Here is a 25899-nt window from a genome sequence, read left to right on the forward strand (position 1 = left end):
TAGTTGTGGAGTTTCTAGCTGCGGAGTTTCTAGGTGCAGAGTCTCTAGTTTTGGAGTTTCTAGTTGCGAATTCTTTAGTTGAGGAGTCTCTTGTTGTGGAGTTTTTAGTTGTGGAGTTTCTATTTGTGGAGTTTCAAGTTGTGGAGTTTCTAGTTGTGGAGTTTCAAGTTGTGGAGTTTCTAGTTGCGGCGTCTCAAGTTGTGGAGTTTTCAATGTAGAGTTTCTTGTTTCGGAGTTCTTTAGTTGCGCAGTCTCTTGTTGTGGAGTTTCTAGTTGTGGAGTTTCTAGTTGTGGAGTTTCTAATTGTGGAGTCTCTAGTTGCGGAGTTTCTAGTTGGGGAGTTTCTAGTTGTGGAGTTTCTAGTTGTGGAGTTTCTAGTTGTGGAGTCTGAAGTTGTGGAGTTTCCAGTTGTGGACTTTCTAGACATGAAATTTCTTGTAGCTGAGTCTCTATTTGTGGAGTTTGTAGTTGTGGAGTTTCTAGTTGTGGAGTTTCTGGTTGTGGAGTTTCTAGTTGTTGAGTGTCTAGTTGAGAAGTCTCAAGTTGTGGAGTTTCTAGTTGTGGAGTTTCAAGTTGTGGAGTTTCTAGTTGCGGCGTCTCAAGTTGTGGAGTTTTTAAATGCGGAGTTTCTAGTTGCGGAGTTCTCTAGTTGCGCAGTCTCTAGTTGTGGAGTTTCCAGTTGTGCAGCGTCTAGTTGTGGAGTTTCGAGTTGTGAAGTTTTTAGTTGCGGAGTTTCTAGTTGTGGAGTTTCTAGTTGGGGAGTTTCAAGTTGTGGAGTTTCTAGTTGTGGTGTGTCTAGTTGCGGAGTTTCTAGATGTGGAGTTTCTAGTTGCAGAGTCTCTGGTTGGGGAGTTTCTAGTTGCGGAATCTCTAGTTGTGGAGTTTCTAATTGTGGAGTTTCTAGTTGTGGAGTTTCTAGTTGTGGAGTTTTTAGTTGTGGAGTTTCTAGATATGGAATTTCTAGTTGTGGAGTTTCTAGTTGTGGAGTTTCTAGTTGTGGAGTTTCAAGTTGCGGAGTCTCAAGTTGTGGAGTTTCTAGTTGTGGAGTTTCAAGTTGGGGAGTTTTGAGTTGTGGAGTTTCAAGTTGTGGAGATTCGAGTTGTGGAGTTTCGAGTTGTGGAGGTTCTAGTTGTGGAGTTTCTAGCTGCGGAGTTTCTAGGTGCAGAGTCTCTAGTTTTGGAGATTCTAGTTGCGAATTCTTTAGTTGAGGAGTCTCTAGTTGTGGAGTTTTTAGTTGTGGAGTTTCTAGTTGTGGAGTTTCAAGTTGTGGAGTTTCTAGTTGTGGAGTTTCAAGTTATGGAGTTTCTAGTTGCGGCGTCTCAAGTTGTGGAGTTTTAAATGTAGAGTTTCTTGTTTCGGAGTTCTTTAGTTGCGCAGTCTCTAGTTGTGGAGTTTTTAGTTGTGTAGTGTCTAGTTGTGTAGTGTCTAGTTGTGGAGTTTCAAGTTGTGGAGTTTCTAGTTGTAGGGTTTCGAATTGTGAAGTTTTTCTTTGTGGAGTTTCTAGTTGTGGAGTTTCTAATTGTGGAGTCTCTAGTTGCGGAGTTTCTAGTTGGGGAGTTTCTAGTTGTGGAGTTTCTAGTTGTGGAGTTTCTAGTTGTGGAGTCTGAAGTTGTGGAGTTTCCAGTTGTGCAGTTTTTAGTTGTGGACTTTCTAGACATAAAATTTCTTGTAGCCGAGTCTCTATTTGTGGAGTTTGTAGTTGTGGAGTTTCTAGTTGTGGAGTTTCTAGTTGTGGAGTTTCTCGTTGTGGAGTTTCTAGTTGTGGAGTTACAAGTTGTGGAGTTTAGGGTTGTGGAGTCTCAAGTTGTGGAGTCTCTAGTTTGGCAGTTTCTAGTTGTGGAGTTTTTAGTTGTGGAGTTTCTAGATATGGAATTTTTAGTTGCCGAGTCTCTATTTCTGGTGTTTGTAGTTGTGGAGTTTCTAGTTGTGGAGACTCTAGTTGCGGAGTTTCTAGTTGTGGAGTTTCTAGTTTCGGAGTTTCTAGTTGTGAAGTTTCTGGTTGTGGAGTTTCTAGTTGTGGAGTTTCAAGTTGTGGAGTCTCTAGTTGCGGAGTTTCTAGTTGTAGAGTTTCGAAAGTTGGAGTTTCTAGTTGTGGAGTTTCTGGTTGTGGAGTTTCTAGTTGTGGAGTTTCAAGTTGTGGAGTGTCTAGTTGCGGAGTCTCAAGTTGTGGAGTTTCTAGTTGTGGAGTTTCTAGTTGTGGAGTTTCTAGTTGTGGAGTTTCTAGTTGAGGAGTTTAGGGTTGTGGAGTTTTGAGTTGTGGAGTTTAAAGTTGTGGACATTCGAGTTGTGGAGGTTCTAGTTGTGGAGTTTCTAGCTGCGGAGTTTCTAGGTGCAGAGTCTCTAGTTTTGGAGTTTCTAGTTGCGAATTCTCTAGTTGAGGAGTCTCTAGTTGTGGAGTTTTTAGTTGTGGAGTTTCTAGTTGTGGAGTTTCTAGTTGTGGAGTTTTAAATGTAGAGTTTCTTGTTTCGGAGTTCTCTAGTTGCGCAGTCTCTAGTTGTGGAGTTTTTAGTTGTGTAGTGTCTAGTTGTGGAGTTTCAAGTTGTGGAGTTTCTAGTTGTAGGGTTTCGAATTGTGAAGTTTTTCTTTGTGGAGTTTCTAGTTGTGGAGTTTCTAGCTGTGGAGTTTCTAATTGTGGAGTCTCTAGTTGCGGAGTTTCTAGTTGGGGAGTTTCTAGTTGTGGAGTTTCTAGTTGTGGAGTTTCTAGTTGTGGAGTCTGAAGTTGTGGAGTTTCCAGTTGTGCAGTTTTTAGTTGTGGACTTTCTAGACATGAAATTTCTTGTAGCCGAGTCTCTATTTGTGGAGTTTGTAGTTGTGGAGTTTCCAGTTGTGGAGTTTCTAGTTGTGGAGTCTCTAGTTGCAGAGTTTCTTGTTGTGGAGTTTCTAGTTGTGGAGTTTTTAGTTGTGGAGTTTCTAGTTGTGGAGTTATAAGTTGTGGAGTTTAGGGTTGTGGAGTCTCAAGTTGTGGAGTCTCTAGTTTGGCAGTTTCTAGTTGTGGAGTTTTTAGCTGTGGAGTTTCCAGATATGGAATTTTTAGTTGCCGAGTCTCTATTTCTGGTGTTTGTAGTTGTGGAGTTTCTAGTTGTGGAGTCTCTAGTTGCGGAGTTTCTAGTTGTGGAGTTTCTAGTTTCGGAGTTTCTAGTTGTGAAGTTTCTGGTTGTGGAGTTTCTAGTTGAGGAGTTTCAAGTTGCGGAGTCTCAAGTTGTGGAGTTTCTAGTTGTGGAGTTTCTAGTTGTGGAGTTTCTAGTTGTGGAGTTTCTAGCTGCGGAGTTTCTAGTTGCAGAGTCTCTAGTTTTGGAGTTTCTAGTTGCGAATTCTCTAGTTGAGGAGTCTCTAGTTGTAGAGTTTCTAGTTGCGGAGTGTCTAGTTGTGGTGTTTCTAGCCGTGGAATTTCTTGTTGCGGAGTTTTTAAATGCGGAGTTTCTAGTTGCGGAGTTCTATATTTGCAGAGTCTCTAGTTGTGGAGTTTCTAGTTGTGGAGTTTCTAGTTGTGAAGTTTCTAGTTGTGGAGTTTCTAGTTGTGGAGTTTCTGGTTGTGGAGTTTCTAGTTGTTGAGTGTCTAGTTGAGAAGTCTCAAGTTGTGGAGTTTCTAGTTGTGAAGTTTCAAGTTATGGAGTTTCTAGTTGCGGCGTCTCAAGTTGTGGAGTTTTTAAATGCGGAGTTTCTAGTTGCGGAGTTCTCTAGTTTCGCAGTCTCTAGTTGTGGAGTTTCCAGTTGTGCAGCGTCTAGTTGTGGAGTTTCGAGTTGTGAAGTTTCTAGTTGTGCAGTTTCTAGTTGTCGAGTTTCTAGTTGTGGAGTTTCAAGTTGTGGAGTTTCTAGTTGTGGTGTGTCTAGTTGCGGAGTTTCTAGTTGTGGAGTTTCTAGTTGCAGAGTCTCTGGTTGGGGAGTTTCTAGTTGCGGAATCTCTAGTTGTGGAGTTTCTAATTGTGGAGTTTCTAGTTGTGGAGTTTCTAGTTGTGGAGTTTTTAGTTGTGGAGTTTCTAGATATGGAATTTCTAGTTGCCGAGTCTTTAATTGTGGAGTTTGTAGTTGTGAAGTTTCTAATTGTGGAGTCTCTAGTTGTGGAGTTTCTAGTTGCGGAGTTTCTAGTTGTGGAGTTTCTAGTTGTGGAGTTTCTAGTTGTGGAGTTTCTAGTTGTGGAGTTTCAAGTTGCGGAGTCTCAAGTTGTGGAGTTTCTAGTTGTGGAGTTTCAAGTTGGGGAGTTTTGAGTTGTGGAGTTTCAAGTTGTGGAGATTCGAGTTGTGGAGTTTCGAGTTGTGAGGTTCTAGTTGTGGAGTATCTAGCTGCGGAGTTTCTAGGTGCAGAGTCTCTAGTTTTGGAGATTCTAGTTGCGAATTCTTTAGTTGAGGAGTCTCTAGTTGTGGAGTTTTTAGTTGTGGAGTTTCTAGTTGTGGAGTTTCAAGTTGTGGAGTTTCTAGTTGTGGAGTTTCAAGTTATGGAGTTTCTAGTTGCGGCGTCTCAAGTTGTGGAGTTTTAAATGTAGAGTTTCTTGTTTCGGGACTCTTTAGTTGCGCAGTCTCTAGTTGTGGAGTTTTTAGTTGTGTAGTGTCTAGTTGTGGAGTTTCAAGTTGTGGAGTTTCTAGTTGTAGGGTTTCGAATTGTGAAGTTTTTCTTTGTGGAGTTTCTAGTTGTGGAGTTTCTAGTTGTGGAGTTTCTAATTGTGGAGTCTCTAGTTGCGTAGTTTCTAGTTGGGGAGTTTCTAGTTGTGGAGTTTCTAGTTGTGGAGTTTCTAGTTGTGGAGTCTGAAGTTGTGGAGTTTCCAGTTGTGCAGTTTTTAGTTGTGGACTTTCTAGACATAAAATTTCTTGTAGCCGAGTCTCTATTTGTGGAGTTTGTAGTTGTGGAGTTTCTAGTTGTGGAGTCTCTAGTTGCAGAGTTTCTTGTTGTGGAGTTTCTAGTTGTGGAGTTTCTACTTGTGGAGTTTCTAGTTGTGAAGTTACAAGTTGTGGAGTTTAGGGTTGTTGAGTCTCAAGTTGTGGAGTCTCTAGTTTGGCAGTTTCTAGTTGTGGAGTTTTTAGTTGTGGAGTTTCTAGATATGGAATTTTTAGTTGCCGAGTCTCTATTTCTGGTGTTTGTAGTTGTGGAGTTTCTAGTTGTGGAGACTCTAGTTGCGGAGTTTCTAGTTGTGGAGTTTCTAGTTTCGGAGTTTCTAGTTGTGAAGTTTCTGGTTGCGGAGTTTCTAGTTGTGGAGTTTCAAGTTGTGGAGTCTCTAGTTGCGGAGTTTCTAGTTGTAGAGTTTCGAAAGTTGGAGTTTCTAGTTGTGGAGTTTCTGGTTGTGGAGTTTCTAGTTGTGGAGTTTCAAGTTGTGGAGTGTCTAGTTGCGGAGTCTCAAGTTGTGGAGTTTCTAGTTGTGGAGTTTCTAGTTGTGGAGTTTCTAGTTGTGGAGTTTCTAGTTGAGGAGTTTAGGGTTGTGGAGTTTTGAGTTGTGGAGTTTAAAGTTGTGGAGATTCGAGTTGTGGAGGTTCTAGTTGTGGAGTTTCTAGCTGCGGAGTTTCTAGGTACAGAGTCTCTAGTTTTGGAGTTTCTAGTTGCGAATTTTCTAGTTGAGGAGTCTCTAGTTGTGGAGTTTTTAGTTGTGGAGTTTCAAGTTGTGGAGTTTCTAGTTGTGGAGTTTCAAGTTGTGGAGTTTCTAGTTGCGGCGTCTCAAGTTGTGGAGTTTTAAATGTAGAGTTTCTTGTTTCGGAGTTCTTTAGTTGCGCAGTCTCTAGTTGTGGAGTTTTTAGTTGTGTAGTGTCTAGTTGTGGAGTTTCAAGTTGTGGAGTTTCTAGTTGTAGGGTTTCGAATTGTGAAGTTTTTCTTTGTGGAGTTTCTAGTTGTGGAGTTTCTAATTGTGGAGTCTCTAGTTGCGGAGTTTCTAGTTGGGGAGTTTCTAGTTGTGGAGTTTCTAGTTGTGGAGTTTCTAGTTGTGGTGTCTGAAGTTGTGGAGTTTCCAGTTGTGCAGTTTTTAGTTGTGGACTTTCTAGACATGAAATTTCTTGTAGCCGAGTCTCTATTTCTGGAGTTTGTAGTTGTGGAGTTTCTAGTTGTGGAGTTTCTAGTTGTGGAGTCTCTAGTTGCAGAGTTTCTTGTTGTGGAGTTTCTAGTTGTGGAGTTTCTAGTTGTGGAGTTTCTAGTTGTGGAGTTACAAGTTGTGGAGTTTAGGGTTGTGGAGTCTCAAGTTGTGGAGTCTCTAGTTTGGCAGTTTATAGTTGTGGAGTTTTTAGTTGTGGAGTTTCTAGATATGGAATTTTTAGTTGCCGAGTCTCTATTTCTGGTGTTTGTAGTTGTGGAGTTTCTAGTTGTGGAGTCTCTAGTTGCGGAGTTTCTAGTTGTGGAGTTTCTAGTTTCGGAGTTTCTAGTTGTGAAGTTTCTGGTTGTGGAGTTTCTAGTTGTGGAGTTTCGATTTGTGGAGTCTCTAGTTGTGGAGTTTCTAGTTGTGGAGTTTCCAGTTGTGGAGTATCTAGTTGTGGAATTTCCAGTTGTGAAGTATCTAGTTGTGGAGCTTCCAGTTGTGGAGTATCTAGTTGTGGAGTTTCAAGTTGTGGAGTTTCTAGTTGCGGAGTTTCTTGTTGCGGAGTTTTTAATAGCGGAGTTTCTAGTTGTTGAGTGTCTAGTTGTGAAGTCTCAAGTTGTGGAGTTTCTAGTTCCGGAGTTTCAAGTTCTGGAGTTTTGAGTTGTGGAGTTTCAAGTTGTGGAGTTTCGAGTTGTGGAGTTTCGAGTTGTGGAGTTTCAAGTTGTGGAGTTTCTAGTTGTGGAGTTTAGGGTTGTGGAGTTCTGAGTTGTGGAGTTTCAAGTTGTGGAGATTCGAGTTGTGGAGTTTCGAGTTGTGGAGCTTCTAGTTGTGGAGTTTCTAGCTGCGGAGTTTCTAGGTGCAGAGTCTCTAGTTTTGGAGTTTCTAGTTGCGAATTCTCTAGTTGAGGAGTCTCTAGTTGTAGAGTTTTAGTTGTGGAGTTTCTAGTTGTGGAGTTTGAAGTTGTGGAGTTTCTAGTTGTGGAGTTTCTAGTTGTGGAGTTTCTAATTGTGTCGTCACTAGTTGCGAAGTTTCTAGTTGTGGAGTTTCTAGTTGGGGAGTTTCTAGTTGTGCAGTTTCTAGTTGTGGAGTTTCTAGTTGTGGAGTCTCAAGTTGTGGAGTTTCCAGTTGTGGAGTTTTTAGTTGTGGACTTTCTAGACATGAAATTTCTTGTAGCCGAGTCTCTATTTGTGGAGTTTGTAGTTGTGGAGTTTGTAGTTGTGGAGTTTCTAGTTGTGGAGTCTCTAGTTGCAGAGTTTCTAGTTGTGGAGTTTTAAGTTGTGGAGTTTCTGGTTGTGGAGTTTCTGGTTGTGGAGTTTCTAGTTGTGGAGTTTCTAGTTGTGGAGTTTCTGGTTGTGGAGTCTCAAGTTGTGGAGTTTAAATTTGTGAAGTTTCAAGTTGTGGAGTCTCTAGTTGTGGAGTTTCTAGTTGCGGAGTTTCTAGGTGCAGAGTCTCTAGTTTTGGAGTTTCTAGTTGCGAATTTTCAAGTTGAGGAGTCTCTAGTTGTAGAGTTTTTAGTTGTGGAGTTTCTAGTTGTGGAGTTTCAAGTTGTGGAGTTTCTAGTTGCGGCGTCTCAAGTTGTGGAGTTTTTAAATGCGGAGTTTCTAGTTGCGGAGTTCTCTAGTTGCACAGTCTCTAGTTGTGGAGTTTCTAGTTGTGTAGTGTCTAGTTGTGGAGTTTCAAGTTGTGGAGTTTCTAGTTGTGGAGTTTCTAGTTGTGGAGTTTCTAGTTGTGGAGTTTCTAGTTGTGGAGTTTCAAGTGGTGGAGTTTCTAGTTGTGGTGTGTCTAGTTGCGGAGTTTCTAGTTGTGGAGTTTCTAGTTGCAGAGTCTCTGGTTGGGGAGTTCCTAGTTGCGGAATCTCTAATTGTTCAGTTTCTAATTGTGGAGTTTCTAGTTGTGGAGTTTCTAGTTGTGGAGTTTTTAGTTGTGGAGTTTCTAGATAAGGAATTTCTAGTTGCCGAGTCTCTATTTCTGGAGTTTCTAGTTGTGGAGTTTCTAGTTGTGGAGTTTCTAGTTGTGGAGTTTCAAGTTGTGGAGTTTCTAGTTGTGGAGTTCAGGGTTGTGGAGTTTTGAGTTGTGGAGTTTAAAGTTGTGGAGATTCGAGTTGTGGAGGTTCTAGTTGTGGAGTTTCTAGCTGCGGAGTTTCTAGGTGCAGATTCTCTAGTTTGGGAGTTTCTAGTTGCGAATTCTCTAGTTGAGGAGTCTCTAGTTGTGGAGTTTTAGTTGTGGAGTTTCTAGTTGTGGAGGTTCAAGTTGTGGAGTTTCTAGTTGTGGAGTTTCAAGTTGTGGAGTTTCTAGTTGCGGCGTCTCAAGTTGTGGAGTTTTAAATGTAGAGTTTCTTGTTTCGGAGTTATTTAGTTGCGCAGTCTCTAGTTGTGGAGTTTTTAGTTGTGTAGTGTCTAGTTGTGGAGTTTCAAGTTGTGGAGTTTCTAGTTGTAGGGTTTCGAATTGTTAAGTTTTTCTTTGTGGAGTTTCTAGTTGTGGAGTTTCTAGTTGTGGAGTTTCTAATTGTGGAGTCTCTAGTTGCGGAGTTTCTAGTTGGGGAGTTTCTAGTTGTGGAGTTTCTAGTTGTGGAGTTTCTAGTTGTGGAGTCTGAAGTTGTGGAGTTTCCAGTTGTGCAGTTTTTAGTTGTGGACTTTCTAGACATGAAATTTCTTGTAGCCGAGTCTCTATTTGTGGAGTTCGTAGTTGTGGAGTTTCTAGTTGTTGAGTTTCTAGTTGTGGAGTCTCTAGTTGCAGAGTTTCTTGTTGTGGAGTTTCTAGTTGTGGAGTTTCTAGTTGTGGAGTTTCTAGTTGTGGAGTTACAAGTTGTGGAGTTTAGGGTTGTGGAGTCTCAAGTTGTGGAGTCTCTAGTTTGGCAGTTTCTAGTTGTGGAGTTTTTAGTTTTGGAGTTTCTAGATATGGAATTTTTAGTTGCCGAGTCTCTATTTCTGGTGTTTCTAGTTGCGGAATCTCTAGTTGTGGAGTTTCTAATTGTGGAGTTTCTAGTTGTGGAGTTTCTAGTTGTGGAGTTTTTAGTTGTGGAGTTTCTAGATATGGAATTTCTAGTTGTGGAGTTTCTAGTTGTGGAGTTTCTAGTTGTGGAGTTTCAAGTTGCGGAGTCTCAAGTTGTGGAGTTTCTAGTTGTGGAGTTTCAAGTTGGGGAGTTTTGAGTTGTGGAGTTTCAAGTTGTGGAGATTCGAGTTGTGGAGTTTCGAGTTGTGGAGGTTCTAGTTGTGGAGTTTCTAGCTGCGGAGTTTCTAGGTGCAGAGTCTCTAGTTTTGGAGATTCTAGTTGCGAATTCTTTAGTTGAGGAGTCTCTAGTTGTGGAGTTTTTAGTTGTGGAGTTTCTAGTTGTGGAGTTTCAAGTTGTGGAGTTTCTAGTTGTGGAGTTTCAAGTTATGGAGTTTCTAGTTGCGGCGTCTCAAGTTGTGGAGTTTTAAATGTAGAGTTTCTTGTTTCGGAGTTCTTTAGTTGCGCAGTCTCTAGTTGTGGAGTTTTTAGTTGTGTAGTGTCTAGTTGTGTAGTGTCTAGTTGTGGAGTTTCAAGTTGTGGAGTTTCTAGTTGTAGGGTTTCGAATTGTGAAGTTTTTCTTTGTGGAGTTTCTAGTTGTGGAGTTTCTAATTGTGGAGTCTCTAGTTGCGGAGTTTCTAGTTGGGGAGTTTCTAGTTGTGGAGTTTCTAGTTGTGGAGTTTCTAGTTGTGGAGTCTGAAGTTGTGGAGTTTCCAGTTGTGCAGTTTTTAGTTGTGGACTTTCTAGACATAAAATTTCTTGTAGCCGAGTCTCTATTTGTGGAGTTTGTAGTTGTGGAGTTTCTAGTTGTGGAGTTTCTAGTTGTGGAGTTTCTCGTTGTGGAGTTTCTAGTTGTGGAGTTACAAGTTGTGGAGTTTAGGGTTGTGGAGTCTCAAGTTGTGGAGTCTCTAGTTTGGCAGTTTCTAGTTGTGGAGTTTTTAGTTGTGGAGTTTCTAGATATGGAATTTTTAGTTGCCGAGTCTCTATTTCTGGTGTTTGTAGTTGTGGAGTTTCTAGTTGTGGAGACTCTAGTTGCGGAGTTTCTAGTTGTGGAGTTTCTAGTTTCGGAGTTTCTAGTTGTGAAGTTTCTGGTTGTGGAGTTTCTAGTTGTGGAGTTTCAAGTTGTGGAGTCTCTAGTTGCGGAGTTTCTAGTTGTAGAGTTTCGAAAGTTGGAGTTTCTAGTTGTGGAGTTTCTGGTTGTGGAGTTTCTAGTTGTGGAGTTTCAAGTTGTGGAGTGTCTAGTTGCGGAGTCTCAAGTTGTGGAGTTTCTAGTTGTGGAGTTTCTAGTTGTGGAGTTTCTAGTTGTGGAGTTTCTAGTTGAGGAGTTTAGGGTTGTGGAGTTTTGAGTTGTGGAGTTTAAAGTTGTGGACATTCGAGTTGTGGAGGTTCTAGTTGTGGAGTTTCTAGCTGCGGAGTTTCTAGGTGCAGAGTCTCTAGTTTTGGAGTTTCTAGTTGCGAATTCTCTAGTTGAGGAGTCTCTAGTTGTGGAGTTTTTAGTTGTGGAGTTTCTAGTTGTGGAGTTTCTAGTTGTGGAGTTTTAAATGTAGAGTTTCTTGTTTCGGAGTTCTCTAGTTGCGCAGTCTCTAGTTGTGGAGTTTTTAGTTGTGTAGTGTCTAGTTGTGGAGTTTCAAGTTGTGGAGTTTCTAGTTGTAGGGTTTCGAATTGTGAAGTTTTTCTTTGTGGAGTTTCTAGTTGTGGAGTTTCTAGCTGTGGAGTTTCTAATTGTGGAGTCTCTAGTTGCGGAGTTTCTAGTTGGGGAGTTTCTAGTTGTGGAGTTTCTAGTTGTGGAGTTTCTAGTTGTGGAGTCTGAAGTTGTGGAGTTTCCAGTTGTGCAGTTTTTAGTTGTGGACTTTCTAGACATGAAATTTCTTGTAGCCGAGTCTCTATTTGTGGAGTTTGTAGTTGTGGAGTTTCCAGTTGTGGAGTTTCTAGTTGTGGAGTCTCTAGTTGCAGAGTTTCTTGTTGTGGAGTTTCTAGTTGTGGAGTTTTTAGTTGTGGAGTTTCTAGTTGTGGAGTTATAAGTTGTGGAGTTTAGGGTTGTGGAGTCTCAAGTTGTGGAGTCTCTAGTTTGGCAGTTTCTAGTTGTGGAGTTTTTAGCTGTGGAGTTTCCAGATATGGAATTTTTAGTTGCCGAGTCTCTATTTCTGGTGTTTGTAGTTGTGGAGTTTCTAGTTGTGGAGTCTCTAGTTGCGGAGTTTCTAGTTGTGGAGTTTCTAGTTTCGGAGTTTCTAGTTGTGAAGTTTCTGGTTGTGGAGTTTCTAGTTGAGGAGTTTCAAGTTGCGGAGTCTCAAGTTGTGGAGTTTCTAGTTGTGGAGTTTCTAGTTGTGGAGTTTCTAGTTGTGGAGTTTCTAGCTGCGGAGTTTCTAGTTGCAGAGTCTCTAGTTTTGGAGTTTCTAGTTGCGAATTCTCTAGTTGAGGAGTCTCTAGTTGTAGAGTTTCTAGTTGCGGAGTGTCTAGTTGTGGTGTTTCTAGCCGTGGAATTTCTTGTTGCGGAGTTTTTAAATGCGGAGTTTCTAGTTGCGGAGTTCTATAGTTGCAGAGTCTCTAGTTGTGGAGTTTCTAGTTGTGGAGTTTCTAGTTGTGAAGTTTCTAGTTGTGGAGTTTCTAGTTGTGGAGTTTCTGGTTGTGGAGTTTCTAGTTGTTGAGTGTCTAGTTGAGAAGTCTCAAGTTGTGGAGTTTCTAGTTGTGGAGTTTCAAGTTATGGAGTTTCTAGTTGCGGCGTCTCAAGTTGTGGAGTTTTTAAATGCGGAGTTTCTAGTTGCGGAGTTCTCTAGTTTCGCAGTCTCTAGTTGTGGAGTTTCCAGTTGTGCAGCGTCTAGTTGTGGAGTTTCGAGTTGTGAAGTTTCTAGTTGTGCAGTTTCTAGTTGTCGAGTTTCTAGTTGTGGAGTTTCAAGTTGTGGAGTTTCTAGTTGTGGTGTGTCTAGTTGCGGAGTTTCTAGTTGTGGAGTTTCTAGTTGCAGAGTCTCTGGTTGGGGAGTTTCTAGTTGCGGAATCTCTAGTTGTGGAGTTTCTAATTGTGGAGTTTCTAGTTGTGGAGTTTCTAGTTGTGGAGTTTTTAGTTGTGGAGTTTCTAGATATGGAATTTCTAGTTGCCGAGTCTTTAATTGTGGAGTTTGTAGTTGTGAAGTTTCTAATTGTGGAGTCTCTAGTTGTGGAGTTTCTAGTTGCGGAGTTTCTAGTTGTGGAGTTTCTAGTTGTGGAGTTTCTAGTTGTGGAGTTTCTAGTTGTGGAGTTTCAAGTTGCGGAGTCTCAAGTTGTGGAGTTTCTAGTTGTGGAGTTTCAAGTTGGGGAGTTTTGAGTTGTGGAGTTTCAAGTTGTGGAGATTCGAGTTGTGGAGTTTCGAGTTGTGAGGTTCTAGTTGTGGAGTATCTAGCTGCGGAGTTTCTAGGTGCAGAGTCTCTAGTTTTGGAGATTCTAGTTGCGAATTCTTTAGTTGAGGAGTCTCTAGTTGTGGAGTTTTTAGTTGTGGAGTTTCTAGTTGTGGAGTTTCAAGTTGTGGAGTTTCTAGTTGTGGAGTTTCAAGTTATGGAGTTTCTAGTTGCGGCGTCTCAAGTTGTGGAGTTTTAAATGTAGAGTTTCTTGTTTCGGGACTCTTTAGTTGCGCAGTCTCTAGTTGTGGAGTTTTTAGTTGTGTAGTGTCTAGTTGTGGAGTTTCAAGTTGTGGAGTTTCTAGTTGTAGGGTTTCGAATTGTGAAGTTTTTCTTTGTGGAGTTTCTAGTTGTGGAGTTTCTAATTGTGGAGTCTCTAGTTGCGTAGTTTCTAGTTGGGGAGTTTCTAGTTGTGGAGTTTCTAGTTGTGGAGTTTCTAGTTGTGGAGTCTGAAGTTGTGGAGTTTCCAGTTGTGCAGTTTTTAGTTGTGGACTTTCTAGACATAAAATTTCTTGTAGCCGAGTCTCTATTTGTGGAGTTTGTAGTTGTGGAGTTTCTAGTTGTGGAGTTTCTAGTTGTGGAGTCTCTAGTTGCAGAGTTTCTTGTTGTGGAGTTTCTAGTTGTGGAGTTTCTACTTGTGGAGTTTCTAGTTGTGAAGTTACAAGTTGTGGAGTTTAGGGTTGTTGAGTCTCAAGTTGTGGAGTCTCTAGTTTGGCAGTTTCTAGTTGTGGAGTTTTTAGTTGTGGAGTTTCTAGATATGGAATTTTTAGTTGCCGAGTCTCTATTTCTGGTGTTTGTAGTTGTGGAGTTTCTAGTTGTGGAGACTCTAGTTGCGGAGTTTCTAGTTGTGGAGTTTCTAGTTTCGGAGTTTCTAGTTGTGAAGTTTCTGGTTGCGGAGTTTCTAGTTGTGGAGTTTCAAGTTGTGGAGTCTCTAGTTGCGGAGTTTCTAGTTGTAGAGTTTCGAAAGTTGGAGTTTCTAGTTGTGGAGTTTCTGGTTGTGGAGTTTCTAGTTGTGGAGTTTCAAGTTGTGGAGTGTCTAGTTGCGGAGTCTCAAGTTGTGGAGTTTCTAGTTGTGGAGTTTCTAGTTGTGGAGTTTCTAGTTGTGGAGTTTCTAGTTGAGGAGTTTAGGGTTGTGGAGTTTTGAGTTGTGGAGTTTAAAGTTGTGGAGATTCGAGTTGTGGAGGTTCTAGTTGTGGAGTTTCTAGCTGCGGAGTTTCTAGGTACAGAGTCTCTAGTTTTGGAGTTTCTAGTTGCGAATTTTCTAGTTGAGGAGTCTCTAGTTGTGGAGTTTTTAGTTGTGGAGTTTCAAGTTGTGGAGTTTCTAGTTGTGGAGTTTCAAGTTGTGGAGTTTCTAGTTGCGGCGTCTCAAGTTGTGGAGTTTTAAATGTAGAGTTTCTTGTTTCGGAGTTCTTTAGTTGCGCAGTCTCTAGTTGTGGAGTTTTTAGTTGTGTAGTGTCTAGTTGTGGAGTTTCAAGTTGTGGAGTTTCTAGTTGTAGGGTTTCGAATTGTGAAGTTTTTCTTTGTGGAGTTTCTAGTTGTGGAGTTTCTAATTGTGGAGTCTCTAGTTGCGGAGTTTCTAGTTGGGGAGTTTCTAGTTGTGGAGTTTCTAGTTGTGGAGTTTCTAGTTGTGGTGTCTGAAGTTGTGGAGTTTCCAGTTGTGCAGTTTTTAGTTGTGGACTTTCTAGACATGAAATTTCTTGTAGCCGAGTCTCTATTTCTGGAGTTTGTAGTTGTGGAGTTTCTAGTTGTGGAGTTTCTAGTTGTGGAGTCTCTAGTTGCAGAGTTTCTTGTTGTGGAGTTTCTAGTTGTGGAGTTTCTAGTTGTGGAGTTTCTAGTTGTGGAGTTACAAGTTGTGGAGTTTAGGGTTGTGGAGTCTCAAGTTGTGGAGTCTCTAGTTTGGCAGTTTATAGTTGTGGAGTTTTTAGTTGTGGAGTTTCTAGATATGGAATTTTTAGTTGCCGAGTCTCTATTTCTGGTGTTTGTAGTTGTGGAGTTTCTAGTTGTGGAGTCTCTAGTTGCGGAGTTTCTAGTTGTGGAGTTTCTAGTTTCGGAGTTTCTAGTTGTGAAGTTTCTGGTTGTGGAGTTTCTAGTTGTGGAGTTTCGATTTGTGGAGTCTCTAGTTGTGGAGTTTCTAGTTGTGGAGTTTCCAGTTGTGGAGTATCTAGTTGTGGAATTTCCAGTTGTGAAGTATCTAGTTGTGGAGCTTCCAGTTGTGGAGTATCTAGTTGTGGAGTTTCAAGTTGTGGAGTTTCTAGTTGCGGAGTTTCTTGTTGCGGAGTTTTTAATAGCGGAGTTTCTAGTTGTTGAGTGTCTAGTTGTGAAGTCTCAAGTTGTGGAGTTTCTAGTTCTGGAGTTTCAAGTTCTGGAGTTTTGAGTTGTGGAGTTTCAAGTTGTGGAGTTTCGAGTTGTGGAGTTTCGAGTTGTGGAGTTTCAAGTTGTGGAGTTTCTAGTTGTGGAGTTTAGGGTTGTGGAGTTCTGAGTTGTGGAGTTTCAAGTTGTGGAGATTCGAGTTGTGGAGTTTCGAGTTGTGGAGCTTCTAGTTGTGGAGTTTCTAGCTGCGGAGTTTCTAGGTGCAGAGTCTCTAGTTTTGGAGTTTCTAGTTGCGAATTCTCTAGTTGAGGAGTCTCTAGTTGTAGAGTTTTAGTTGTGGAGTTTCTAGTTGTGGAGTTTGAAGTTGTGGAGTTTCTAGTTGTGGAGTTTCTAGTTGTGGAGTTTCTAATTGTGTCGTCACTAGTTGCGAAGTTTCTAGTTGTGGAGTTTCTAGTTGGGGAGTTTCTAGTTGTGCAGTTTCTAGTTGTGGAGTTTCTAGTTGTGGAGTCTCAAGTTGTGGAGTTTCCAGTTGTGGAGTTTTTAGTTGTGGACTTTCTAGACATGAAATTTCTTGTAGCCGAGTCTCTATTTGTGGAGTTTGTAGTTGTGGAGTTTGTAGTTGTGGAGTTTCTAGTTGTGGAGTCTCTAGTTGCAGAGTTTCTAGTTGTGGAGTTTTAAGTTGTGGAGTTTCTGGTTGTGGAGTTTCTGGTTGTGGAGTTTCTAGTTGTGGAGTTTCTAGTTGTGGAGTTTCTGGTTGTGGAGTCTCAAGTTGTGGAGTTTAAATTTGTGAAGTTTCAAGTTGTGGAGTCTCTAGTTGTGGAGTTTCTAGTTGCGGAGTTTCTAGGTGCAGAGTCTCTAGTTTTGGAGTTTCTAGTTGCGAATTTTCAAGTTGAGGAGTCTCTAGTTGTAGAGTTTTTAGTTGTGGAGTTTCTAGTTGTGGAGTTTCAAGTTGTGGAGTTTCTAGTTGCGGCGTCTCAAGTTGTGGAGTTTTTAAATGCGGAGTTTCTAGTTGCGGAGTTCTCTAGTTGCACAGTCTCTAGTTGTGGAGTTTCTAGTTGTGTAGTGTCTAGTTGTGGAGTTTCAAGTTGTGGAGTTTCTAGTTGTGGAGTTTCTAGTTGTGGAGTTTCTAGTTGTGGAGTTTCTAGTTGTGGAGTTTCAAGTGGTGGAGTTTCTAGTTGTGGTGTGTCTAGTTGCGGAGTTTCTAGTTGTGGAGTTTCTAGTTGCAGAGTCTCTGGTTGGGGAGTTCCTAGTTGCGGAATCTCTAATTGTTCAGTTTCTAATTGTGGAGTTTCTAGTTGTGGAGTTTCTAGTTGTGGAGTTTTTAGTTGTGGAGTTTCTAGATAAGGAATTTCTAGTTGCCGAGTCTCTATTTCTGGAGTTTCTAGTTGTGGAGTTTCTAGTTGTGGAGTTTCTAGTTGTGGAGTTTCAAGTTGTGGAGTTTCTAGTTGTGGAGTTCAGGGTTGTGGAGTTTTGAGTTGTGGAGTTTAAAGTTGTGGAGATTCGAGTTGTGGAGGTTCTAGTTGTGGAGTTTCTAGCTGCGGAGTTTCTAGGTGCAGATTCTCTAGTTTGGGAGTTTCTAGTTGCGAATTCTCTAGTTGAGGAGTCTCTAGTTGTGGAGTTTTAGTTGTGGAGTTTCTAGTTGTGGAGGTTCAAGTTGTGGAGTTTCTAGTTGTGGAGTTTCAAGTTGTGGAGTTTCTAGTTGCGGCGTCTCAAGTTGTGGAGTTTTAAATGTAGAGTTTCTTGTTTCGGAGTTATTTAGTTGCGCAGTCTCTAGTTGTGGAGTTTTTAGTTGTGTAGTGTCTAGTTGTGGAGTTTCAAGTTGTGGAGTTTCTAGTTGTAGGGTTTCGAATTGTTAAGTTTTTCTTTGTGGAGTTTCTAGTTGTGGAGTTTCTAGTTGTGGAGTTTCTAATTGTGGAGTCTCTAGTTGCGGAGTTTCTAGTTGGGGAGTTTCTAGTTGTGGAGTTTCTAGTTGTGGAGTTTCTAGTTGTGGAGTCTGAAGTTGTGGAGTTTCCAGTTGTGCAGTTTTTAGTTGTGGACTTTCTAGACATGAAATTTCTTGTAGCCGAGTCTCTATTTGTGGAGTTCGTAGTTGTGGAGTTTCTAGTTGTTGAGTTTCTAGTTGTGGAGTCTCTAGTTGCAGAGTTTCTTGTTGTGGAGTTTCTAGTTGTGGAGTTTCTAGTTGTGGAGTTTCTAGTTGTGGAGTTACAAGTTGTGGAGTTTAGGGTTGTGGAGTCTCAAGTTGTGGAGTCTCTAGTTTGGCAGTTTCTAGTTGTGGAGTTTTTAGTTTTGGAGTTTCTAGATATGGAATTTTTAGTTGCCGAGTCTCTATTTCTGGTGTTTTTAGTTGTGGAGTTTCTAGTTGTGGAGTCTCTAGTTGCGGAGTTTCTAGTTGTGGAGTTTCTAGTTTTGGAGTTTCTAGTTGTGAAGTTTCTGGTTGTGGAGTTTCTAGTTGTGGAGTTTCAAGTTGTGGAGTCTCTAGTTGCGGAGTTTCTAGTTGTAGAGTTTCGAGAGTTGGAGTTTCTAGTTGTGGAGTTTCTGGTTGTGGAGTTTCTAGTTGTGGAGTTTCAAGTTGTGGAGTGTCTAGTTGCAGAGTCTCAAGTTGTGGAGTTTCTAGTTGTGTAGTTTCTAGTTGTGGAGTTTCTAGCTGTGGAGTTTCTAGTTGCAGAGTCTCTAGTTTTGGAGTTTCTAGTTGCGAATTCTCAAGTTGAGGAGTCTCTAGTTGTAGAGTTTCTAGTTGCGGAGTGTCTAGTTGTGGTGTTTCTAGCCGTGGAATTTCTTGTTGCGGAGTTTTTAAATGCGGAGTTTCTAGTTGCGAAGTTCTATAGTTGCAGAGTCTCTAGTTGTGGAGTTTCTAGTTGTGGAGTGTCTAGTTGTGGAGTTTCAAGTTGTGGAGTTTCTAGTTTTGGAGTTTCTATTTGTGGAGTTTCTAGTTGTAGAGTCTCCTGTTGCGGAGTTTCTAGTTGCGGAGTTTCTAGTTGGGGAGTTTCTAGTTGTGGAGTTTCTAGTTGTGAGGTTTCAAGTTGTGAAATTTCTAGTTGTGGAGTTTCTAGTTGTAGAGTTTCTAGTTGTGGAGTCTTTAGTTGTGTAGTTTCTAGCTGCGGAGTTTCTCGTTGCGGAGTTTCTATTTGTGGAGTTTCTAGCTGCGGAGTTTCTAGTTGCAGAGTCTCTGGTTGGGGAGTTTCTAGCTGCGGAGTCTCTAGTTGTAGAGTTTCTATTTGTGGAGTTTCTAGTTGTGGAGTTTCCAGTTGTGGAGTTTTTAGTTGTGGACTTTCTAGACATGAATTTTCTTGTAGCCGAGCCTCTATGTGTGGAGTTTGTAGTTGTGGAGTTTCTAGTTGTGGAGTCTCTAGTTGCAGAGTTTCTAGAGTTGGAGTTTCTAGTTGTGGAGTTTCTAGTTGTGGAGTTTCTGGTTGTGGAGTTTCTAGTTGTGAAGTTTCAAGTTGTGGAGTTTGTAGTTGTGGAGTCTCAAGTTGTGGAGTTTAAAGTTGTGGAGTTTCAAGTTGTGGAGTCTCTAGTTGTGGAGTTTCCAGTTGTGGAGTTTCTAGTTGTGAAGTTGTGGAGTCTCTGGCTGTGGAGTTTCTAGTTGTGGAGTTTCCAGTTGTGGAGTATCTAGTTGTGGAGTTTCCAGTTGTGAAGTATCTAGTTGTGGAGCTTCCAGTTGTGCAGTATCTAGTTGTGGAGTTTCAAGTTGTGGAGTTTCTAGTTGCAGAGTTTCTTGTTGCGGAGTTTTTAATAGCGGAGTTTCTAGTTGTTGAGTGTCTAGTTGTGAAGTCTCAAGTTGTGGAGTTTCAAGTTGTGGAGTTTCTAGTTGTGGAGTTTCTAGTTGTGGAGTTTCTAGTTGTGGAGTTTCTAGTTGTGGAGTTTCAAGTGGTGGAGTTTCTAGTTGTGGTGTGTCTAGTTGCGGAGTTTCTAGTTGTGGAGTTTCTAGTTGCAGAGTCTCTGGTTGGGGAGTTCCTAGTTGCGGAATCTCTAATTGTTGAGTTTCTAATTGTGGAGTTTCTAGTTGTGGAGTTTCTAGTTGTGGAGTTTTTAGTTGTGGAGTTTCTAGATAAGGAATTTCTAGTTGCCGAGTCTCTATTTCTGGAGTTTCTAGTTGTGGAGTTTCTAGTTGTGGAGTTTCAAGTTGTGGAGTTTCAAGTTGTGGAGTTTCTAGTTGTGGAGTTTAGGGTTGTGGAGTTTTGAGTTGTGGAGTTTAAAGTTGTGGAGATTCGAGTTGTGGAGTTTCGAGTTGTGGAGCTTCTAGTTGTGGAGTTTCTAGCTGCGGAGTTTCTAGGTGCAGAGTCTCTAGTTTCGGAGTTTCTAGTTGCGAATTCTCTAGTTGAGGAGTCTCTAGTTGTAGAGTTTTGGTTGTGGAGTTTCTAGTTGTGGAGTTTCAAGTTGTGGAGTTTCTAGTTGCGGCGTCTTAAGTTGTGGAGTTTCTAGTTGTAGAGTTTCGAATTGTGAAGTTTTTCTTTGTGGAGTTTCTAGTTGTGGAGTTTCTTATTGTGGAGTCTCTAGTTGCGGAGTTTCTAGTTGTGGAGTTTCTACTTGGGGAGTTTCTAGTTGTGCAGTTTCTTGTTGTGGAGTTTCTAGTTGTGGAGTCTCAAGTTGTGGAGTTTCCAGTTGAGAGTTTTTAGTTGCGGACTTTCTAGACATGAAATTTCTTGTAGCCGAGTCTCTATTTGTGGAGTTTGTAGTTGTGGAGTTTGTAGTTGTGGAGTTTCTAGTTGTGGAGTCTCTAGTTGCAGAGTTTCTAGTTGTGGAGTTTCTGGTTGTGGAGTTTCTAGTTGTGGAGTTTCTGGTTGTGGAGTTTCTAGTTGTGAAGTTTCAAGTTGTGGAGTTTGTAGTTGTGGAGTCTCTAATTGTGGAGTTTCTAGTTGCGGAGTATCTAGTTGTGGAGTTTCCAGTTGTGGAGTTTCTAGTTGCTGAGTTGCGGAGTCTCTGGTTGTGGAGTTTCTAGTTGTGGAGTTTCTAGTTGTGGGGTTTCTAGTTGTGGAGTTTCCAGTTGTGGAGTATGTAGTTGTGGAGTTTCCAGTTGTGAAGTATCTAGTTTTGGAGCTTCCAGTTGTGGAGTATCTAGTTGGGGAGTTTCAAGTTGTGGAGTTTCTAGTTGCGGAGTTTCTAGTTGCGGAGTTTTTAATAGCAGAGTTTCTAGTTGTGAAGTTTCAAGTTGCGGAGTCTCAAGTTGTGGAGTTTCTAGTTGGGAAGTTTTTAGTTGTGGAGTTTCTAGTTGTTGAGTTTCTAGTTGTGAAGTCTCTAGTTTTGCAGTTTCTAGTTGTGGAGTTTCTAGATATGGAATTTCTAGTTGCCGAGTCTCTATTTGTGGAGTTTCTAGTTGTGGAGTTTCCAGTTGTGGAGTTTCTAGTTGTGGAGTCTCTAGTTGTGGAGTTTCTAGTTGTGGAGTTTCTAGTTGTGGAGTTTCTGGTTGTGGAGTTTCTAGTTGTGGAGTTTCAAGTTGTGGAGTTTCTAGTTGTGGAGTCTCTAGATGCGGAGTTTCTAGTTGTGAAGATTCTAGTTGTGGAGTTTCAAGTTTTGGAGTTTCTAGTTGTGGAGTTTCTAGTTGTGGAGTTTCTAGTTTTGGAGTTTCTAGTTGTGGAGTTTCTAGTTGTAGAGTCTCCTGTTGCGGAGTTTCCAGTTGTGGAGTTTTTAGTTGTGGACTTTCTAGACATGAATTTTCTTGTAGCCGAGCCTCTATGTGTGGAGTTTGTAGTTGTGGAGTTTCTAGTTGTGGAGTCTCTAGTTGCAGAGTTTCTAGAGTTGGAGTTTCTAGTTGTGGAGTTTGTAGTTGTGGAGTTTCTGGTTGTGGAGTTTCTAGTTGTGAAGTTTCAAGTTGTGAAGTTTGTAGTTGTGGAGTCTCAAGTTGTGGAGTTTAAAGTTGTGGAGTTTCAAGTTGTGGAGTCTCTAGTTGTGGAGTTTCCAGTTGTGGAGTTTCTAGTTGTGGAGTTGTGGAGTCTCTGGTTGTGGAGTTTCTAGTTGTGGAGTTTCTAGTTGTGGAGTTTAAATTTGTGGAGTCTCTAGTTGTGGAGTTTCTAGTTGTGGAGTTTCCAGTTGTGGAGTATCTAGTTGTGGAGTTTCCAGTTGTGAAGTATCTAGTTGTGGAGCTTCCAGTTGTGCAGTATCTAGTTGTGGAGTTTCAAGTTGTGGAGTTTCTAGTTGCGGAGTTTCTTGTTGCGGAGTTTTTAATAGCGGAGTTTCTAGTTGTTGAGTGTCTAGTTGTGAAGTCTCAAGTTGTGGAGTTTCAAGTTGTGGAGTTTCTAGTTGTGGAGTTTCTAGTTGTGGAGTTTCTAGTTGTGGAGTTTCTAGTTGTGGAGTTTCAAGTGGTGGAGTTTCTAGTTGTGGTGTGTCTAGTTGCGGAGTTTCTAGTTGTGGAGTTTCTAGTTGCAGAGTCTCTGGTTGGGGAGTTCCTAGTTGCGGAATCTCTAATTGTTGAGTTTCTAATTGTGGAGTTTCTAGTTGTGGAGTTTCTAGTTGTTGAGTTTTTAGTTGTGGAGTTTCTAGATAAGGAATTTCTAGTTGCCGAGTCTCTATTTCTGGAGTTTCTAGTTGTGGAGTTTCTAGTTGTGGAGTTTCAAGTTGTGGAGTTTCAAGTTGTGGAGTTTCTAGTTGTGGAGTTTAGGGTTGTGGAGTTTTGAGTTGTGGAGTTTAAAGTTGTGGAGATTCGAGTTGTGGAGTTTCGAGTTGTGGAGCTTCTAGTTGTGGAGTTTCTAGCTGCGGAGTTTCTAGGTGCAGAGTCTCTAGTTTCGGAGTTTCTAGTTGCGAATTATCTAGTTGAGGAGTCTCTAGTTGTAGAGTTTTAGTTGTGGAGTTTCTAGTTGTGGAGTTTCAAGTTGTGGAGTTTCTAGTTGCGGCGTCTTAAGTTGTGGAGTTTCTAGTTGTAGAGTTTCGAATTGTGAAGTTTTTCTTTGTGGAGTTTCTAGTTGTGGAGTTTCTTATTGTGGAGTCTCTAGTTGCGGAGTTTCTAGTTGTGGAGTTTCTACTTGGGGAGTTTCTAGTTGTGCAGTTTCTAGTTGTGGAGTTTCTAGTTGTGGAGTCTCAAGTTGTGGAGTTTCCAGTTGAGAGTTTTTAGTTGTGGACTTTCTAGACATGAAATTTCTTGTAGCCGAGTCTCTATTTGTGGTGTTTGTAGTTGTGGAGTTTCTAGTTGTGGAGTTTCTAGTTGTGGAGTCTCTAGTTGCAGAGTTTCTAGTTGTGGAGTTTCTGGTTGTGGAGTTTCTAGTTGTGGAGTTTCTGGTTGTGGAGTTTCTAGTTGTGAAGTTTCAAGTTGTGGAGTTTGTAGTTGTGGAGTCTCTAATTGTGGAGTTTCTAGTTGCGGAGTATCTAGTTGTGGAGTTTCCAGTTGTGGAGTTTCTAGTTGCTGATTTGCGGAGTCTCTGGTTGTGGAGTTTCTAGTTGTGGAGTTTCTAGTTGTGGGGTTTCTAGTTGTGGAGTTTCCAGTTGTGGAGTATGTAGTTGTGGAGTTTCCAGTTGTGAAGTATCTAGTTGTGGAGCTTCCAGTTGTGGAGTATCTAGTTGGGGAGTTTCAAGTTGTGGAGTTTCTAGTTGCGGAGTTTCTAGTTGCGGAGTTTTTAATAGCAGAGTTTCTAGTTGTGAAGTTTCAAGTTGCGGAGTCTCAAGTTGTGGAGTTTCTAGTTGGGAAGTTTTTAGTTGTGGAGTTTCTAGTTGTTGAGTTTCTAGTTGTGAAGTCTCTAGTTTTGCAGTTTCTAGTTGTGGAGTTTCTAGATATGGAATTTCTAGTTGCCGAGTCTCTATTTGTGGAGTTTGTAGTTGTGGAGTTTCTAGTTGTGGAGTTTCTAGTTGTGGAGTCTCTAGTTGTGGAGTTTCTAGTTGTGAAGTTTCTAGTTGTGGAGTTTCTGGTTGTGGAGTTTCTAGTTGTGGAGTTTCAAGTTGTGGAGTTTCTAGTTGTGGAGTCTCTAGTTGCGGAGTTTCTAGTTGTGAAGATTCTAGTTGTGGAGTTTCTAGTTTTGGAGTTTCTAGTTGTGGAGTTTCTAGTTGTGGAGTTTCTAGTTTTGGAGTTTCTAGTTGTGGAGTTTCTAGTTGTAGAGTCTCCTGTTGCGGAGTTTCTAGTTGCGGAGTTTCTAATTGTGGAGTTTCTAGTTGTGGAGTTTCCAGTTGTGGAGTTTTTAGTTGTGGACTTTCTAGACATGAAATTTCTTGTAGCCGAGTCTCTATTTGTGGAGTTTGTAGTTGTGGAGTTTCTAGTTGTGGAGTCTCTAGTTGGAGAGTTTCTAGTTGGAGATTTTCTAGTTGTGGAGTTTCTAGTTGTGGAGTTTCAAGTTGGGGAGTTTCTAGTTGAGGAGTTCATAGTTGTGGCATTTCTAGTTGTGGAGTCTCAAGTTGTGCAGTTTAAACTTGTGGAGTTTCAAGTTGTAGAGTCTATAGTTGTGGAGTTTCTAGTTGTGGAGTTTCTAGATGTGGATTTTCTAGTTGTGGAGTTGCGGAGTCTCTAGTTGTGCAGTTTCTAGTTGCAGAGCCTCTAGTTGTGGAGTTTCAAGTTGTGGAGTTTCTAGATGTGGATTTTCTAGTTGTCGAGTTTCCAGTTGTGGAGTATCTAGAAGTGGAGTTTCCAGTTGTGGAGTTTCTGGTTGAGGTGTTTCTAGTTGCGGAGTCCCTAGTTGTGGAGTTTCTAGTTACGGAGTTTCTAGTTGTGGAGTTTCAAGTTGCGGAGTCTCAAGCTGTGGAGTTTCTAGTTGTTGAGTTTTTAGTTGCGCAGTTTCTAGTTGTTGAGTTTCTAGTTTGAAGTCTCTAGTTGTAGATTCTCTAGTTGTGGAGTCTCTAGCTTAGGAGTTTCTAGTTGAAGAGTTTTTAGTTGTGGAGTGTCTAGTTGTTGAGTTTCCAGTTGTGGAGTTTCGAGTTGTGGAAGTTCGAGTTGTGGAGTTCCTAGTTGTGGAGTCTCTAGTTGTGTAGTTTCTAGCTGTGGAGATTCTAGTTGCGGAATCTCTAGTTGTGGAGTTTCTAATTGTGGAGTTTCTAGTTGTGGAGTTTCCAGTTGTGGAGTTTTTAGTTGTGGACTTTCTAGACATGAAATTTCTTGTAGCCGAGTCTCTATTTGTGGAGTTTGTAGTTGTGGAGTTTCTAGTTGTGGAGTCTCTAGTTGGAGAGTTTCTAGTTGGAGAGTTTCTAGTTGTGGAGTTTCTAGTTGTGGAGTTTCAAGTTGTGGAGTCTCTAGTTGTGGAGTTTCTAGTTGCGGAGTATCTAGTTGTGGAGTTTCCAGCTGTGGAGTTTCTAGTTGTGGAATTGCGGAGTGTCTGGTTGTGAAGTTTCTAGTTGTGGAGTTTCTAGTTGTGGAGTTTTGAGTTGTTGAGTCTCTAGTTGTGGAGTTTCTAGTTGTGGAGTTTCCAGATGTGGAGTTTCTAGTTGCGGAGTTTCTAATTGTGGAGTTTCTAGTTGTGGAGTTTCCAGTTGTGGAGTTTTTAGTTGTGGACTTTCTAGACATGAAATTTCTTGTAGCCGAGTCTCTATTTGTGGAGTTTGTAGTTGTGGAGTTTCTAGTTGTGGAGTCTCTAGTTGGAGAGTTTCTAGTTGGAGATTTTCTAGTTGTGGAGTTTCTAGTTGTGGAGTTTCAAGTTGGGGAGTTTCTAGTTGTGGAGTTTATAGTTGTGGCATTTCTAGTTGTGGAGTCTCAAGTTGTGCAGTTTAAACTTGTGGAGTTTCAAGTTGTAGAGTCTATAGTTGTGGAGTTTCTAGTTGTGGAGTTTCTAGATGTGGATTTTCTAGTTGTGGAGTTGCGGAGTCTCTAGTTGTGCAGTTTCTAGTTGCAGAGCCTCTAGTTGTGGAGTTTCAAGTTGTGGAGTTTCTAGATGTGGATTTTCTAGTTGTCGAGTTTCCAGTTGTGGAGTATCTAGAAGTGGAGTTTCCAGTTGTGGAGTTTCTGGTTGAGGTGTTTCTAGTTGCGGAGTCCCTAGTTGTGGAGTTTCTAGTTACGGAGTTTCTAGTTGTGGAGTTTCAAGTTGCGGAGTCTCAAGCTGTGGAGTTTCTAGTTGTTGAGTTTTTAGTTGCGCAGTTTCTAGTTGTTGAGTTTCTAGTTTGAAGTCTCTAGTTGTAGATTCTCTAGTTGTGGAGTCTCTAGCTTAGGAGTTTCTAGTTGAAGAGTTTTTAGTTGTGGAGTGTCTAGTTGTTGAGTTTCCAGTTGTGGAGTTTCGAGTTGTGGAAGTTCGAGTTGTGGAGTTCCTAGTTGTGGAGTCTCTAGTTGTGTAGTTTCTAGCTGTGGAGATTCTAGTTGCGGAATCTCTAGTTGTGGAGTTTCTAATTGTGGAGTTTCTAGTTGTGGAGTTTCCAGTTGTGGAGTTTTTAGATGTGGACTTTCTAGACATGAAATTTCTTGTAGCCGAGTCTCTATTTGTGGAGTTTGTAGTTGTGGAGTTTCTAGTTGTGGAGTCTCTAGTTGGAGAGTTTCTAGTTGGAGAGTTTCTAGTTGTGGAGTTTCTAGTTGTGGAGTTTCAAGTTGTGGAGTCTCTAGTTGTGGAGTTTCTAGTTGCGGAGTATCTAGTTGTGGAGTTTCCAGCTGTGGAGTTTCTAGTTGTGGAATTGCGGAGTGTCTGGTTGTGAAGTTTCTAGTTGTGGAGTTTCTAGTTGTGGAGTTTTGAGTTGTTGAGTCTCTAGTTGTGGAGTTTCTAGTTGTGGAGTTTCCAGATGTGGAGTATCTAGTTGTGGAGTTCCCAGTTGTGAAGTATCTAGTTGTGGAGTTTCCAGTTGTGGAGTATGTAGTTGTGGAGTTTCAAGTTGTTTAGCTTCAAGTTGCGGAGTTTCTAGTTGCGGAGTTTTTAATAGCAGAGTTTCTAGTTGTGGAGTTTTTAGTTGTGGAGTTTCTAGTTGTGGAGTTTCAAGTTGTGGAGTCTCAAGTTGTGGAGTTTCTAGTTGTGGAGTTTCAAGTTGGGGAGTTTTGAGTTGTGGAGTTTCAAGTTGTGGAGATTCGACTTGTGGAGTTTCGAGTTGTGGAGGTTCTAGTTGGGGAGTTTCTAGCTGCGGAGTTTCTAGGTGCAGAGTCTCTAGTTTTGGAGTTTCTTGTTTCGGAGTTCTCTAGTTGCGCAGTCTCTAGTTGTGGAGTTTTTAGTTGTGTAGTGTCTAGTTGTGGAGTTTCAAGTTGTGGAGTTTCTAGTTGTGGAGTTTCTAGCTGTGGAGTTTCTAATTGTGGAGTCTCTAGTTGCGGAGTTTCTAGTTGGGGAGTTTCTAGTTGTGGAGTTTCTAGTTGTGGAGTTTCTAGTTGTGGAGTCTGAAGTTGTGGAGTTTCCAGTTGTGCAGTTTTTAGTTGTGGACTTTCTAGACATG

This window comes from Rhipicephalus microplus, unplaced genomic scaffold, assembly GCF_043290135.1.
Source record: "Rhipicephalus microplus isolate Deutch F79 unplaced genomic scaffold, USDA_Rmic scaffold_44, whole genome shotgun sequence".
Taxonomy (NCBI): Eukaryota; Metazoa; Arthropoda; class Arachnida; order Ixodida; family Ixodidae; genus Rhipicephalus; species Rhipicephalus microplus.